Here is an 18,388-nt window from a genome sequence, read left to right as displayed (position 1 = left end):
ATATCAACTAGTTTGCAAATTGAGAGACTTTTCTAGAAAAGGCACCTAATTCCTTTTGGGGAGAACCTAGTTATGAATCATAAGTAAGCTTTATTTAATAAAATATCCCCTGGGGACAGCTAGCTGGTGCAATTAATAGAACATGTGCCTAGAGTCAGGAGGGCCTGAGTTCAAATCCAGCCTCATATACTTAATAATTTCCTAGCTGTGTGACCTTGGGCAAATCACTTAATCCCATTGCCTTGCCAAAAAAAAAATTCCTTGGACTATGGATGAAGGTATGATAACTATAAGAAGAAAATTGGCCCCTCTCCTTTTTTAGAGATGGGACTTTCTTAAATTTGACCCTACTTTTTTCTGTTTGATCTTACTGATGGAGTCTTTTGCCATAAAAGAACATTCCCTGGGAAAGAGAAATACAAATCTGGGAAATTGCTTCATTTATTATTCTCCATTGGCTTTCAGTGTTGAATGGATGAGGTACTAAGTATTCTTCTTTGAATTGAATTCCCTAATTGGGGTAAAGGGACACTTTAAATATATTTAAATTTGAATATTTTTATATTTAAATATAAATGCTACTATATCCATTTCACAAAGGAGGAAACAGAGGCTGGGAGAGATTATTTTTTTGTCCATGGTAATTTAGCTAATAAGTATAAAAGATGGAATTTAAACTTTGGTCTTCCTGACTCCAAGTCCAGAATTTCATGCATTACAACATGTTGCCTCTTATGAAATGGAAAGAATGAAGGGTTTTCTACAGAAAGAAAATAATAACTTAGCTTTCTTAACATAGCTTTTGTGTTTGCTCAAATATATTTGTTTAGCAAGAACTAAAGTATTTTAGTGGACTGAGTGAAAAACATAATGACTTAGTCGTATGTATCTTTGGCAGAGTCCTCAAAATGGGTTTAATGGCACAGAATGCACATAAATGAATTGACTGGGAGTTACATGAACTTTCTATCTCTAAATGAGATAGAGATTTGGGATAAGGGCTGACTATCTAAAACTGGGACAAAGATTAAATCCATGCGAACTAATAAGATCATCAAAATAAGGGATTATAGAGAGAAGTGGAAATGGTCCAGAAGAGAACCTTAGGGAGCATTAACTATTCAGGGGAGCAATAAGAATAATAAACTAGGAAAGGAGTCAGAGAAAGAGCCTACAGATAGATAAGATAACCAAGAAAGAATAATGCCATAAAAACCCACAAAGGAGGTAATACTCAGGAGAAGAGGGTAGTCAATAAAGCCAAGTGGCATTAGGAGGCCAACGTGGAAGAGGACTGAGGTAAGACTATCAGATTTGACTTTGGAGAGAGGTTTCAGTGAAGCAGTGGATTCAAATGTCAGATTGTAAAAGATAATAATGTTATATAATAGAAATATATTTAGACATTGCAAATCATAGTATTTTACATGCATCTGGTGGAGATCAATACTTATTGATGAAGATCAGGGAGGCTTTGCTGGAGGTGTTGTTTGAATTGGGCTTTGAAGGATTCAACTGGTGGTGGTGAGTGTATTTTATGCATAGGAAACTATGAATATAAGCTTGTGATGTTTGTCATTTAGCTTTGAAGTCTGGGACTGAGCATTAGGGGGATAGAATGGGTACTATCAAGCTCCTATGCCTTGGATCTCAACTGCACTGAAATCAGGTATAGCCTACGATTTCATTCTTTGGTTTGGGATTTACCATAATACATACTCCATAAATAATTATCAAGAGGCTATCATGTGTTAGGAACTGTATTAAGTGCTAGAAAACTAAGAGAAGTATAACAAAGTCCCTGCTCTCAAGGAGACCCCAATCTAATGGGTAAAGACAACACATAAAAAAGAAACTAAAGGATGGGGGGTAAGTTAGTAAGGGTGGAAAATGATCTGAGGAAGTGTGAGTTTCAGAGTTGATTTTATCTTGCAAAATAATGGATTTCTGAAAATCATGAAACCTAGGAAGTCATCTGGGTGAGGAATGAGGGAGTGAATTCTGTGAGTGCCCTCCTTAAATAATAAGAGACTTAGGTAAATATTCTTCAATGTCCAATCTTAACCCCCTCCATTCAGAGAAGGCACAGTTGGAAGTGGGTGTGGAGGAGATATGAGTTTCAGAATTGATTTCATTTTGTAGAATTGTGTATTTCTGAAGACCCCGAAATCCAGAAGATCATGCAGATTGGAAACGTTGCCCTAAGCCATGTTCAAGACAGATCAGAAATGGGCAAATGCAACTGAGATCATCAGGCTAAGGACAAAGAGTGAAGGATACAGAAAAGAGTCAGAGATTATTAGTACATCAGATCACTCAATAATCAATTTTGACAATAAAAGAGAACAAAACTTGTGAGGGTGGATGGAAGTCAATTCAATTTTTCCTTAAAGCTTGTAGCTTATGATTTGATATAATAGAACAGAAAATCTTCTTATAATTCTACTTTTTGTGATTTCTATCTTGTTCAAATATGACAGTCACAGAGCATCTCTCCTCTCTTCAGGATGTCAAGCTGAAAAAATTGAGAATTCAATATGATTTGGGATACTGTATCCTTTTCCTTAGCTTCTAAGGAAGTTTGTCCCTATTCTTCCTTTGGGGGTTCTCTATAGTGAAAAGGGCACTGGATGTTTTCTCCTTTCCCCAGAATACCCTATGACTACCACCCAAATAATAACATACTGTCTCAGTCTACGTCATCTATGATAACTATCAGAACTATGACTTGATGGGGAAAATAGAAGTATCATCCATAGTATTGAAATTTAAAATTTGCTGAAAATATTAATACTATGACAAATAAAAATGGACAGACTGAACTTCTACTAGCACGAATTTTTTTTAAAACCCGATTCATGATTTTATTGCTGAACTCCCAGAGAGGCAACTCTACAAATGCATCTCTATACTTCTTTTCAAAGATCGTAGATTGAGAACTGTTAAGGGGAACAAAGGCCATCTAGTCTCAACCTCCCCAACCCGTGATCCCAATTTTAAAAGATTTGATAACCTGCTCAATTATATATCTATATTGATATTAAAATGAATTTTAAGAAGCTTATTCTTCTAGGATCTGAATCCAAGACTTCTGATTTCATACTTAACAGTTTTCTACAATACCATGCTATTTCCATCTATCAAGACAGAAGGCCAACTACTCAAGGTAATACAATATTTATTAGAGATAAGACTTGAATATGACTTACTGACTCTGAAGTGAACAGTTCATCTACCATTTCTCTCTCTCTCTCTCTCTCTCTCTCTCTCTCTCTCTCTCTCTCTCTCTCTCTCTCTCTCTCTCTCTCTCTCTCTCTCTCGGCAATTAGAGTGAAGTGATTTACCCAGAGTCACACAGCTAGTAAGTGTCTGAGAATGGATTTGAATACAGACTTCCAGTCTATCCACTGCACCTTCTAGCTGCCTCTTCTACACTATTTCTCTCATAAGGCTAACAAGAATAGTTAAGCTGGAATCAAATCTATTCTCCTATCTCAAAATAATATCCCATGTGAGCTCATGATTGTCTATTCTTCCTCTAATTACTCTGCTCTAGCCTTCCTAGAAGTGGGCTTCTAATATCCCAGGGTATTTGTCTCACTTCCATGGGACAAGATGCCAATGTTTCTTCTATTTTCAACTAAATTTGTATTTAAAAATTTATTTAATGATAAGTGTGGGGATATTTTCCCCAAGAACCCCAAATTTCTAGTTAATACTCTGTCTAGTTCAACATCTTGTATATAAGTACATAAGGTAATTCAATTGCCTCTTGTCAGATGAAAGAATGAAATTCTTAAAACAAAATAGCAAGAAAAAAATTGAATATGGAGACACATTGTTCTTTTCTTCTCTATCACTGGCATGTTCAGTGATTCAAAGCATCCTATTTTTCCTTGCTCTACCTGCTTAATCGTTTACCAGGAGAGTGGAGGTGACAATAGAAAAGAGAGGAGAGAAGTTAGTTGTCAAGACAGAGAAAGATAGGGTAGATTTTGTGTTGTGTTGTGTGTTTGTGTGTGTGTGTGAAGCCATGGTAAGTTGAAGTGGTCTCCTATAATAAATATATTTTTATATGATACTTATAATTTCATTTATAAAGGGAACTCCCTACAAATAAACTCCCTTAACCAATACAGATTTTCATCTTTTGCAACATAAAGAGTTGTCCTGGGCATAGACAAATTAAGTGATCTGTTCAGAGATACAAAATCAGTATGTATCACATACAGTTCTTATAGAGAAGATGTAGAGATATAGACTAGATGGTAATAAAATTAGATGAACAGAAAACTGTTTGGATGGCTCAATTTAGAGAATTCTCAGTGGTATGACGTCATTATTATAGAAGATCTCTGATGAAGTTCTATCTTTGTTTAAACCTATGCAATTTAATATTTTAATCAATGATGTGAATGAAGGCATAGATGGATGCTTATCAAATTTGCAGAGTTTGGAGGGATAGCTAACACATGGAATGAATGTGATAAGATGAAATTCCAAAACTATAAATGTAAATTCTTATACTTAGCTACCAAAATTGACTTCACAAGTATAAGAAGGAGGAGGATGGAAAGATAAGAGCTGCTCTGAAAACAATCTGGGTTTGAATGGATTTTTTGTTTGTTTGTTTTAATGGACTACAAGTTCATTTTGAATCAACATTATGATTTGGTAGCCAAAAAATGAATTCAATTTTGGGCTGCACTAAGAGGGACATAGTTCACACTGAGAAGGGAATGATAGTTCCACTGCAATCTACCTTTATTCATATGTCATATTCAGTTCTGTTTACTATGAGAGGGAGTATGGCATAAAGCAGAGGTGTCAAATTCAAAGTGCCCTGACCAAGATTAAATTATAATTGGGAATGTTTAACAAAATTAAAACAGCACAATGAGTAGAGTATTTGGCCTTGAGTCAGAATTACCTGAGTTCAAATTCAGCCTCAGATACTTACTAGTTGTGTGACCCTAGGAAAGTCATTTTACCCTGTTCTCCTTGGTTTCTCACCTTTAAAATTAGCTGTATTTCCATAAATTGATGAATGACTAAACAAGTTGTGGTATATGGTTGTGAAGAAATGTTATTATGTTACAGGAAAAAATAAGCTCAATGAACTTAGAAATAATGTAGAAAGAGTTAACATGAAATGGTGAAGAGAGAAGTGAGTGGAACCAAAAGAACATTGTACAGTAATCATTTTAAAAATAACTTTGAGTAACTAAGTCATTTGGACTACTATAAATATACACACTAAAAAAGGACATATGAAGATATATATATATACATATATATATATGTATATATATATATACTTGTGTGTAATGGTAGCCATCTCTAGGGTGGGGGGGAGAATAAAAGAAAAAAATAAATTTACAAGATAACTTTATTCCATATTTTTAAAAGGAATAGCCAGATGTACACAATAGATGTGTAGCTTCAGTTGTATTTTTTTTAATTATGTCATGTTATGGAAATGCTTGATTTATTTCATAAATTAAAAATAAAATAAATTTAAATTTTTAAATGTGAAATAATAAAATAAAAATTAAAAAAGGTTAAAGACACAACAAACCACACCAGTTTCTTTGTAAAGTAAACCCCAAATGGAGCCAGAAATACTTGGACATGACTGAATGCTGCCATTGTTAGCATCACAATGTGGTGCCCATGGTCTTTTCTATTTGGGTTTTGATAGCATTGGTGTAGTTGATAGTCAGCCTTGAAATCAGAAAGACCTATCTTCATGTCTCATCTTTTACATGTACTTAATCTGTGGCCCCAAGAAAGTCATTTAATCCTTTGGGGGTATTAAAAGTCTCTCTGAGACTAAATTTCAGGGGTATTTTGGTATAAAGAATTTTGTCACCTGGGAGATCTCTAGAGCAATGAAATCCCAGGTTGTGTCTCTATCCTTTTTGTTTTGGGCACCATGGTTTAGGAAGGAAATTAATAAGCTAGTGAGTACTCCGAGAAGAACAACCAGGATAGGGAAGGGCCTTGAGGAAGGAAAACCAGATGAAGAAATTGGGCATTTACCCTAGGGAAGAAAAGACTTAAGGGTAGACATGATTGCTGCTTGAAGTCCTGTAACATAAAAGAGAGAGATTAATTTTGTTTGTTCCCAGAGGGCAAAGGATGAAAGGGCAAAAGAGGCAAAGAAAAAAAATTTAGGCGATGATAGGAAAGCATTTTAATAATAAAATGTGAAATAAACTGCCTTGAAAAGTCTCTTTCTCCTTGGAAATCTTCAAACAGAGACCAGATGAATATTTGTTGGTCATGTTTGTTTGGGGATTCCTTCTGTGTATGGTGGATTAACGCAGATGGTCACTCCCCAAACTTAAATTCTGTGCTTCCCTGTTAGAGATAAGATTCAAATTCAGACAGGCCTGACTATAAAGAAGCCAGTCCTCTATTTTCTATGCTACTGTAGCCTTTCAATTAGAGCAAATATTAATATAATATTTTGGTACCTAATTATGTGCTTCTTATCATTCAAACTCTATAAAATAGGGCTAATTAAAACACCTATCTATCAGTGTGATTGTGAGGTTAAGTAATATTTGTAAAGAGCTTCACAAACTTTAAAGTACTTAAATAAATTCTATAATAATGATGATATGATAATATGAATATGATGAGGACATAGTTAGATATAATTACACCCTGTGCATCCTTGGCAAATACCTTAATCTTTCTGCTCCTCAGTTTCCTAATGTATAAAACAAGAGGATTGAACTAGACCAGAAGTGTCAAATGTCTATAAATGGAGACCACAGAAGATTAAAATATAATTAGGAAATATTTAACAAAATAAATTAAGCTACAATAGAACATAGATAATATTCATTTATGGTTTTCTAAATCAACATACCCTCTTTAGGGATCTTTATTCAAGGTTTGGTGGCCCTGTTTATTTGAGATTGGTGTGACAAGATCAATGTATTTGTAAAAGTCACCAAGCAAACTTAGTGCAGTAACTAAATCTTAGACAGGTTCATAGGCCCACAACTGAAAAGAAGGAGTAGGCTGATTATCCTTTAGGAAGTTGTTTACTTCTCTTAATGAGTCTAAGCTTATTCTTTAAGTAAAGGCACATCTTTGAAACAGCAACATTTTTTTTCAGTAATGTTATGTGGCTGTGGCAGGTGCATTCTGGAGCCAGCTCATATAGGTCAAAGAAATATTATATTTTCAATCTTAGCTTTCACATCTTGGAAATCAGCAAGTGCTACAAATCTGGGCTTGGTTTAGCATTTTGTTGGATTTTCTACACTAAAGAATGTTGGAGATAAATATTAATAAAACAGATTAAACTTAAAATCTGCCACATGTACTATTTTGGATAACTGTTAAACATTTACTTTTACATCCCTGATTGTGAGATTCCATAGTTTCTGAAGGACTGAAAGGTACATGGTGGTAATAATTGGGTTTATAGCACATTATAAATAAGGAGTTGTATATGAGTAGAAGCATGAAGGAATATCATAAGAAAAATATAGAATTATTTTTAACATTGGTAGAGTTTTGTAGTGAAAGCAAGAGATAACCAATGAATATTGGTTGTGTGTTCCATTAGTATCTAAACAATGTCAAGAAAAATCTAGATGAAGATCCTCAATCTGTTCCCTTCCTGGGGTAAATATATAACAGGATCAAAGAATCTACAATCTATAATTGGAAGGGGGACTTTAAAGCTCAGTAATATGTCCAAGATCCAGTCCCCTCATTTTACAGATAAGGAAACCAAGACACAAAGGGCTGAAATGATTTTTTTAAAGGTTCACAAAAGTAACAAGTTGTAGAATTGGAGGTAACACTGTTTATTTTCAGTGCTTTTTCCACTAGATCACACTGCCAAGAATCAAAAGAATGCTCAGGAATGTGAAGATTATTATCTTTATTACTATGCTTATGGCTACCCTGGCAAAATCACAGATCCATAACAGTCTGGTACTATCATTCAGCTTCTATTATTTAACTTTTCATGTGCTTATGACTTGCACCTCCAAGCCTGCAACAGACTTTGCCTTAATAGCTTTTCAGTGCCTGGGATAGTCCTTTGTATATGGTAAGGTACTTAATAAATGCTTAGTGGTTTAGTTTGATTTGACTGATGAGATTTCAAATCAAGACCAATTTTTTAAATTATAATTCTTTTCAAGAGGTTGACACATTTAGAAGAGGTTTATGATTTCTCCAAGTCTAACTTGGGATATCCTCATGAGCTTGAATTTTGGAGTTAGAAGACCTGGGTTTGAATCCTTATTCTGCCACTTACTGATGCTATTACCCTGAATAAATCACTACTCTGAAGCTAAGTTTCCTCATCTGTAAAAGAGGAAACTGCACTTAAAGAACCTAACAGATTTTTTGGGTGTTTGTGCCACTGGTGGTTTACTCATTAAAAGACATGCTTGGTAAGTGACCTGCCCCAAACTTCCATGCAGATAAATATACAGAAAACTTTCTAGATTTAAATTCTGTTCAGTGACCTTTCAAATTCAGATTTATGATTCTAAAAGATCTTCAATCTTTTTTTTTTGTTTTGTTTTTGCAAGGCAGTGGGGTTAGGTGACTTGCCCAGGATCACACAGCTAGGCAATTGCTAAGTGTCTGAGGTCAGATTTGGACTCAGGTCCTCCTGACTCCAGAGCCAGTGCTCTTTCTACTGTGCCACCTAACTGCCCAGATCTCCAATCATTTTAGAAAAAAAATTATCCATTACATCTTGGTAGATTCTACTTCCTAAGTCCAGAAAGTGTATGCATCCTATGTATTTATTATGTTGAGTATCAGTAAAGAGACCAGGGACCAGATTTCCTATACATAGCAGTATTTTATTACTACAGAACTACATTAGACAAAACTCTAATCTAGGAAATTGTGTAGCAAACAACTACAAGAACTCCTGGGTGGGGGGAATACTTAGAGAAAATATTAAGGAAGAAAAACATAATCATTGTATCTTGAAATCCCTTGGCATGAGTGCATAAATATATGATTAGTATATTTCAGAAAGATTTTTTAGCTACAGTAGCTACAACTTTCTTTTTCCAAAATATTGTTCTTTTTTGATTCTTATTTAAAAATAAATAAAAATAAATTCAATTAATCCCATTCTGGATGGTTAGTCAAGTGTTTCCATCTTCAAAAGGAGTCTCTCTTTATGTGGATTTGTGTTTCTGTATGTGTATATGTGTGGGTAAAAGCATGGTTGGAGGAAGGTGGGTGAATAAATGGCTGAGTAAATGACAAAATTGCTAACCTAAGTGATATGGAATTTATTAACAATTTCTAATCAAATATGACTGTTTCTTCAGATTCTTGGATCTTCAGGAGCAGCACAATTCTTTTTATGTTCAAAACTACCTACATATATAGGTTAGTTTTTGAAAAGTCTCATCATAGCATTTTATTTGCACATTTTCTTATAAAATCTCAAAGCTCTTTGCAAAGGAAATGCCAAACACCAGTTTCAGACACCTATAAAACAACAAATGTTTAAACAGGTTTTCCCTTAGAAGAACAAAAATGGCAGATTTCTGAATCATTAGATAATTAAAAAGACCAGAAGGCAATGTTAACGATTTTCAAACTCTTAATGAAGATCACTGTAATTGTTTTCATAGTAATGGTGGATCTCAGATAAATGATTATAAAAGTGAGGAAACAGCAAAAATATATTAATTGCTTGTATAACTATTCTATTAGATATACATTATCCAGGCAAAAGATATCAACTCATTTTCATTTTCTTCATAAAAATAGTGATAACAATTTAATAACTTCATTATAAATGCTGATCACTTTAATGGGAAATAACAATAATTATAATGCTTGAAACTAGGATTGCATTTTGCAGTCTGAAATTCAGCACATTACATTTGAAACTAAATAATAACCATTGTCTTCAGCCATTGAAGGTAGATAGTGTATTATTACCCCCATTTCATAGATAAGAAAATTGAGTCTCAGAGCTCAAATGACTTGCCCAAAATGGTAAAGCTAGTAAATGACAGAACTGGGATCTGAATCCAGGTCTTATGAATACTTTCTATTTATTTCATCACTGAAATATTCCCCAGTATACAAATCTGCTTTCTTCAATGCAGTAAGAATTATACTAAGTAGAAGATTTGGTTTGAGAAAGATAATTGCAATAAATCCAGAATTTCAGAGTTGAAAGAGACCTCAGAAGTCATCTAGCACAATCTATATCTCAGGCAGTAGTAAATGCAAAATGAAATGCAAAGAAAAGGAAAAGATAGTCCCTGATCTCAGAGCTCTTAGTCTAATGGGGGAGAAAACATGTGTCCACTATGAACAATAAAGTCGTATATAGGATGAATTGGAAATGATCAACAAAGAAGATATGAAGGGGAAGGGGACAGAGATAAGAGAGATCAAGAAGGTGGAATTTTGCCAGGAAGTTAAAGGAGTCCAAGGTAGATAGGAAGCAGAGATGAGGAGGGAGAGCATTCCAGACACCAGAGACTGCTTATGAAAACATGAGGAGATGGAGTGTATTGGAGGAATAGTAAGCAGGCCACTGTCACTGAATAGCAGAGCACATGTGCTGGGGGAAGGAGGTTATAAAGGAACTGAAGATTTTATATTTAGGCTTGGAATTTGGTACAGATTCTATTTGACCTCCAAGGAAGAAGTAGCCATTAACTCCCAAAAAGATCATCTCATCTGTGGATGTTGAGCTAAAATCTGACTCTTGGATACTGTCAACCATAGTTCTATCCTCTGGGGCCACATAGATAAATAATCCCTCTTTAGATAGCTGTAAAGTCTTCTCTGTATCTTTTCTAGGTGAAACATCCTCAGTTCCTTTAACAGATCCTTCTTTGACAAGAATCAGAGGCCTTTCAACATCTTGATTACCTTCCTCTAGAATGATGGTCTCAAGTTTCTCCATTTCCCTTTTTAAAAAATTTATTCATTTATTTTATTCTTAATTTAAAGAATAAAATAAACATTTCCATAACACAGTATAATTTAACAGAAACACGATTGCACATGAAATTGTAAATCTAGTATGTACAACTTTATATGCTTTTTAAAAATATAATGAAGTTAACATGTAAATTTCTTTTTCTCTCTTTCCCCCTCTTTCCCCACCCTAGAGATATCTACCATTAGATACAAAAAATTTCTAGAACTGAATGTATACTCCAGACTGGTTTTACCAGAATATAGGACAGTAATCACCTGTTCTGCCAGATCTGATCATTATAGCTCTTCTTTTGATGAAGTCTCCGAATTTAATAACTAATTATTTTCTGGCTGTTTTATCATACTGTTGGTTCACATTAAGATTGCAATGTACTAAAAGCTTCACTCCATCATTTTTTCAGATTGAACTGTTACCTAGCAGACTTCAACTAGCAAATTTTGCATATGAATCAGGGAAGGAAAGGGTAGGGGAAAGGGACTCACCTAGGGTTTAGCCTTGAGTGGGATAAAAGGAAACTTGCCTGGGACACCTGAAATTTTTATAAGACTATGAGAAAAGTGGGTATATGGGAGTAGGAGAGGGGGGAATTGCAGGCAAAGTGTTGGTATAGTCATCCTGGGGAAGGAAGCAAACTCTAGGACACTGAGAGTCAAAGAAAGGCTATGGACTACATCTGGTACAGTGTCTCTGTCTCTTTTAGGGGAAATGCCTTGGAATAAAATTGTTGGCACCCTGCTAGGGAGGAAGTCCCATTAGCACTGCCCATGTGACTTTGCCAACTAGCCATGCCTCCTCATCTTGTGCTTTTGCAGATTTTTGAAACCAAGTTACTTGGGTACATCTTCTGACCCTGAAACATTCCTCATTCATTTTTCTTACTAATGATTTTTCCCCACAACCTCATCTTTTGGGAGGGATTTGGCCGAGCCAACCCTCATTCTCTTTCTGGCATTGATTATGCCTTTCTGACTTCAACAGCATTTTCATAAACCCTATCCCCCAACAATTCCTGCTTTTCAGTTTCTTTGTGTTGTCTGTTTTTCTTCATAAAAATGTAAGTTCCTTATGGACAGGAACTATCCTTTTTGTCTCATATTTGTATTTCCAGTGTTTAATACAGTTCCTGTGATAAAATGAGATATTTATAAAGTATTTGGTAAACCTTAAACCATTAAATAAATGCTTACATTATTATATTATGTAATTGCTATGTTTCATTGTGATATAATTTTGAAGTTGTTATTATTATCATCTTTATCATCTTTTAATTTTCATAAAGAGCATAAGAGATAATGGTCTTACTCTAAATTCAAGGAGATATAAGTTCAATCATTACTTATGAAACATACTAGCTTCATGTCCACAGATAAGTCACCAAATCTCTTAGCAATGCCCAGGCAACGCTCTAAGACCATATGAGCCAGAGATAACTTGTGTCTCTGCCTTGGTACAGGGAATTCCCACAATAAGAGTTTCTCATAGGAATGAAATTATGAGCCTGGATCTCAAAATATGAATCATAATTGATTTAAACTTGTGGAAATTCTTAAACCTAGCCCCTTTGACTAAAGGTGATGGGGGATAAAAGCATGAGAAAGACAGTAAGTTCATAAATCTAATGCCAATCCCATTTCTTTTCATAGCAAAAAATAACTCAGGAAGAGAATTATTTTCTCAGGGATGTCACATTAGGTGTTTGTCTTATTTCTCCATTTTCCAGAAAAGTATTTAAGTGCTATCAAATGTAGAATAAAATTCAATAGCCTTATTGTGTTTGGATGACTTGGGAAAGAATGCCTGAAATAGTGAAGCTCTATTCTAGGGTAGATAGTTGGCACAGTGTAAAGAGTTTCTGGGTCTGGAGTCAAGAAGACCTGGATCTCTCTAGTCTGTTTCAATCTTGTGCTGGATAACTCCAGATATACTTCTCACCCACCTGAATTTGCCCCAAGCATCAGAATTCCTAGGTATGGCACTGGCAGTAGGTAAATCAGCTATGATTTTTCTTCTGGGTCAAGGGTCAGCTTGTTTCCTTTTTCTGTAATGTAAAAGTCATTATGAACTAGAGGTGCCATAAAAATAGGCAGCATACCCAATAATTTGGTCAGAGTTTGTTGATCCCTGTTCTAGTCAATGAAGAATCCAAATCCTCTGGATTTGTGTGGTACGACTGATTGGCTTATTAATTGAATCAAATGTCTCCTAAATAGCCCTTGGACTAGGACTCATTCTCAGAGGACCATTTAGAGTTGAAATTAAAAGCATCTCACCACAAAATGACTTCAATAAATCTAGAAAGCAGTTTACAAAGGAAATCACCACATCTGAGATAGTTCAGCACAGACTCATCTGTCACCAACAATCCCTGGATCAGATTTGAAGGTTTCCATGGCCTCAAAAGTCAAAGGATTCTTGTGACTTTTTTCAAGTCCTTTTTTTTAAAGGATCTTAGGGCATGGGTGTCTGCCAGGAGCTTCAAAACTGGCATGTCGAACCAACAGGCATTTCATCAAGCGGATTTAATAATGAATAAATGACAAAAGACTTGAATGTGGCAGAAAGATAACCAAGGGACATAGAGGTATTAATTAAATCAGTCAATGCAGGTGGGAGCTCCTGACACTCACTTGGCTTGTAGTGATAAGAGCAAAGGTTCTCTTCATAGTTTAGACCTAAAGGAATTCAGCAGCTGAGCTACCCTTCAAAAGCTCAAAAACAAAATGTTGCTTGACACAAGTTGTCAATCACTAGACAATAAATATCCTGTTCTTGTTATGCTATAAGCCTAAAAATAATGGGATTAATATCAACCTCAGGATGACTAGTGGGCAGGATGAGCATGGCAAAGCATGAGCAAGAGTGTGGGAGTTTCTTGAAAAAATTCTTAGAAATTTAGGACAAGAAGATACATCTCATATCTGTGCGTCTGCACTCAAGTGATACATTCTCCTCCACCCACCTCTCAGAGCCCCAGTTCTTATAGAGTTGATTGGCAAACACTGAATGCAGAGATAGGGATGAAAGGTAGGTGCCATTCTAAAGGGACTTCTCATTTTCAGTCTTCTTTACTAATCTCGCAGCTGGCTGACTTCAGCATATTCATTTGAAGTTGAATTTAGGAAAACAGAATTGCAATTGATGGTGAGCCTTCCCTGATTTAATAGCCCTTCCTGATAAGCTTTAAGTGGAAAAGGTAATTAGTTTTGGAACCAATGCCTCTTGGCCTAAATAAAGAACAGGTCACCAGGTGTGATTTATAAGCAAATTATCCTTATCAGAGCCAACTCCAAATAAAGGCTGGCTGCTGAACTCTTCTTTTCAGAAACACCATTTCCATTGACTGGCCCTGTAGAAGAATCTTTAGATGTTGTCAGTAAAGGTAGCTAAATGATATGTAATTGTGAAGGTGAAGTTTGTTTTCAGAGAAATTTGGAAAAGAAGGGTACAGGAAGATAAGGATTGGGGAGAAGGGTTAGGATTAAGTTGACCATGGGTTGAGAAGAGGGAGGAGAGCAATCAGCATATATTGCTTCATTGCTGCTTTCCATACTGATTCACATTTTGTGAAAGAAAGAAAAAAAGATGAAAAATAAAGGAAGGAAATAAAAAAAGAGGATAAAAAACCAAAAGGATGGAAAGAAAATAAAAGAAAAAGGATGAAAAAGAAAGAAAAAGAAAGGGAAGAGATAAAGAAAGGGAATAAAAAAGAAAGGAAAGAGGAAAAGGATTAAAAAGAAAAGAAGCAATAAAAAAGAAGAAAAATTTAAGTATCTGCTATTATGTGCCAGTTATGGGGTTGTTAAGTGCTGCAGATACATTTTCAAAAATTAAATAGCACCTGCTTTCATTGAGCTCTTGCTCTAACTGGGGGAGACAAAACTTATAGGAGAATATGAGGGAATTGGAATGATGGGAATCACAAGGTGGTGAATGGATCCATAGGGAAGTTATTTGTCATGCTCTATCTGGAAGCAAAGGTATTGATAGAATTCCTATTCCTAGGCAGGAAGTGTTTGTGTTGAGATTTAGGGGGATGGGGAATCAAAAGATTTAGCAAGGTAAATGAGCAGCACCAGGTTGAAATATAAAGCATGGTCTGTGATCAACTAGGGATAGTGAATTAGGTGTATATGCCTTTACTAATCCAGACACTTCAACCCACCCCTAGAACAGAGTTCCAAAGCAGAATCTGCTAAATTTCCCCCATGGTGATGGAGCATATTCTCAGTATTATCTGATCAGGAAGTTGCTGGCCCAGATGGGTGGAGAAGGGAGGTATTAGCAGTTGAGTTGGAAAGATTTCCAGGGTAGGGTAGTTGAATGGAATATGAAGAATAGTCATGTTGGTCTCACTTCATCTTTTAGCACTACAAGCTCCTTAAGTGTACCCAGTGATACCCTGCTGCTATTTCCAGGTCTGTCCAGGCACCCCAATAAATAGAGCCTGACATCTCAAGAAATATTCTTCTCCTTTGATTTTTTTATTTTCCCCTTTCTCCCCCCAAAACCTAGACTTATTTAGTAACTCATTGCTTTGGGGTTCTTTTGTCTAGAAGTTATGTGATTAAATGACAAAATGATGCAGGCAAACTGTTTACAGTTTAATGTGTTACCCCAGGGAAGTATTGCATTTTAATACCCTCAGCATCCCTGAGGACAAATCCTTACCTAAATAAACAACTTTAATGGAATTTCTGGCACCATAGCAGACAGGTGAGAGATATTTTGGGACATGAAACAGGTGGCTTCTCTTTTTAATTTGGTATACAACCTCATAAATTCATGCTAAACTTGATGTCTTTGTAATAATAATAATAGTAGCAATTATTATTATAATAAATCACATTGTCAAAGGATTTAGAACTAGAAGGAACATAAAGAGATCATGTAGTTCAAACTCCTATTTTAACAGAGGAAAAAACTTGGTCAATATCACATAGTTAATAAATAGTACAGCTTGAATTCAAACCCAGATCTTTTGATTAAAAAAAAATTCTGTGCTTAGAGTGGCACAATGGAAAAAGTACTGGGCTTAGAATAAGGTGAGACCTAGAATCAAATCTTGACTGAAGAGACTCAGAAAAATTAAACAGTTGTCCCAGCAGAATTAGGATTTGATCCTCCAATTGCAAACCCAGGGCTCTTTCCCATTATAGACTGCCCTACAAAAATCAACTTCTTTCTTATCATCATGATTGTTAGCTGTATCATTTGTTACAGTTTGAAAGGCATTTTATTTGTTTTTATTTTTTTGCAAAGCAATGGGGTTAACTGATTTGCCCAAAGTCACACAGCTAGGTAATTATTAAGTGCCTGAGGTTGGATTTGAACTCAGCTCCTCCTGACTCCAAGGCCAATGTTCTATCTACTGTGCCGCCTAGCTGCCCCTTAAAAGGCATTTTACATCCATTATCTCATTAGCTTTTTTTGTTCTTTTTCTTTCTTTGGATGCAATCAAAGTTAAGTGACTTTCCCAGGGTCATACAGCCATCAACTGTTTGAATTCAGATTCTCCTGACTCCAGGGTTTGTGTTCTTTCCACTATGTGACCTAGGTACCCCTTATTTGAATTTCACAATAAACTTACAAAGTAAGAATAGGTTTTCTATTGTCCTTATTTGTCAGGTAAGGAGCCTGAAGTTCAGAAAGATCATGTCTTATCCAAGGTTACAAAATGATGACATGGGACTTCTTATTTCAAGACCAGTAGTCTTGTTACTTCATATTGGCAGAGGAGGCTACTGACTATATGGTGTAGGAATAGGGTAAAAAAAAAAACCAACTTCTCACCCTTAAATCTAGGGCATGTAGGTGACTCACTGGGGAGAGCAAAGGTTCTAGAGTTAGGAAAATGCTATAAATCTTGTCTTAGAAATTTTATTAGCTATGTGACCCTGATTAGGTTAAAATCATTTAACATCTGCTTGCCTCAGTATCCTCATATTTAAAAATGAAGATAATACCTCCAGGGTCATTATGAGGATAAATAATATAATATTTATAAAGTATTTCACTAATCTTAAAAAGCTATTTAAATGTCAATGGTATAGGCTTAAAATGCTATATAAATGCCAATAGCTAATGTTAGCTATTATAATATCATATAATTATTATCATTAGTATTAGTAGTAGAAGATCTCTTCCTCACTCCCATCCTCACCACCTGAAATTCCCCATAAGAGTCATTACTTTGAGTTAAGGAGATCAGAGTCTCTATTAAAATGCAAGTGTGATGCTCAAAATGGATGACATTATACTACTATAACTCATGAAGCACTAGCTCCTTTATCAGATTAGTTTCTGGCACCAACCATGGTTCCGGCACGGTGCCAAGTACTATACTAAATGCTAGGGTTATAAAAATAGCTAAGCAAAATATCCCTACCCCCAAGGAGCTTATATTCTCATGGACTATATAGAGGAGCTAGGAGTTAGGAATGGGTGGTAGGAGCAATCCTGGGTCCAGAAGCTGGAGAACAAGTTGTTTTAGGAGGAGGAAGAGGAAGAGGACCAGAGTGAAGGTGGCATGATGATAGCTGGGAATAAAATCTCCTTGAGTTAAGTTGAAAAGAGGAGAAAAATCTATGTCCAATTACGCTCTACATACCTGATTAATGTGTATTTTGTTCCCATAATAATAGTCTTATTAATTTCCTTGTGCTTATCTATACACCCATAAAATCGAGCAGATTTCAGATCTACTATCACCCTTCTTGACGTCTCAGAATATACTATTTTTTTTGGCCTAATTGTTGTCAAGAGTCCCTGTGATGTGTCAATTGGATTTTTAAAAGTACTAAATTCCAAGCATGAATGGGAACCTCACCAGGTCATTTCTCTTGACTCCAGATAGTATTATTCTTAAAATATCAAATACATACATCCTCATGGCACTCCTAGATTTCTAGAATACGATCATCATTCTGCCAGAAAGGAACTTGAATCTCATAAATAAAATCAAGAAGATAATTCATCCCTACTACTTTTCAGAGCAGATAAGTTTGGTACATTGCATATACTTTTAAAATATATTGATCAGTTTTGTTAATTTATTTCTTTTTCTTTAAAAATATTTTTTTAAGGTAGAGCCAAGATGATAGAGAAAAGGCAGTCATTCATTTGAATCATTCTCCCCAAAATCCCTCTGGTGACAGAACTCATAAAAGGACAGGATGAAACAGTTTTCCAGCCAATACAATTTAGAAGGTTAACAGAAAAGGTCTGTTGCACTGCAGTGAAAGTCAAGCATTGTCCAGCACTGGCTGGGCCAGCAAAGACTAGGCAAATCAAGAGGCCACTAAATCTGCAGCAGCAGCTGCTGCTTCCAGATTTCTCAACTCATAGATGACAAGAGAGGCAAACAATTGATCAGAAGGATATTACAGGGGTCTCTTTACTGGCTCTGGGGGCAAG

General features: G+C 35.5%; 1 long non-coding RNA gene across 1 annotated transcript in view; it reads right to left on the bottom strand.

The window, feature by feature from the left end:
- Window positions 1-18,388, bottom strand: part of LOC141495280 (uncharacterized) — a 94,467-nt gene that overhangs the window by 37,173 nt on the left and 38,906 nt on the right. The window contains exon 3 of the long non-coding RNA XR_012470721.1: window positions 12,912-13,013. This is a non-coding gene — a long non-coding RNA (uncharacterized LOC141495280). The remainder of the gene's footprint in view (window positions 1-12,911; window positions 13,014-18,388) is intronic.

This window comes from Macrotis lagotis, chromosome 8 (genome assembly GCF_037893015.1).
Source record: "Macrotis lagotis isolate mMagLag1 chromosome 8, bilby.v1.9.chrom.fasta, whole genome shotgun sequence".
NCBI classification, from domain to species: Eukaryota; Metazoa; Chordata; class Mammalia; order Peramelemorphia; family Peramelidae; genus Macrotis; species Macrotis lagotis.
The sequence above is the reverse complement of the archived record's forward strand: the minus strand, read 5'-3'. Positions and strand labels throughout refer to the sequence as shown.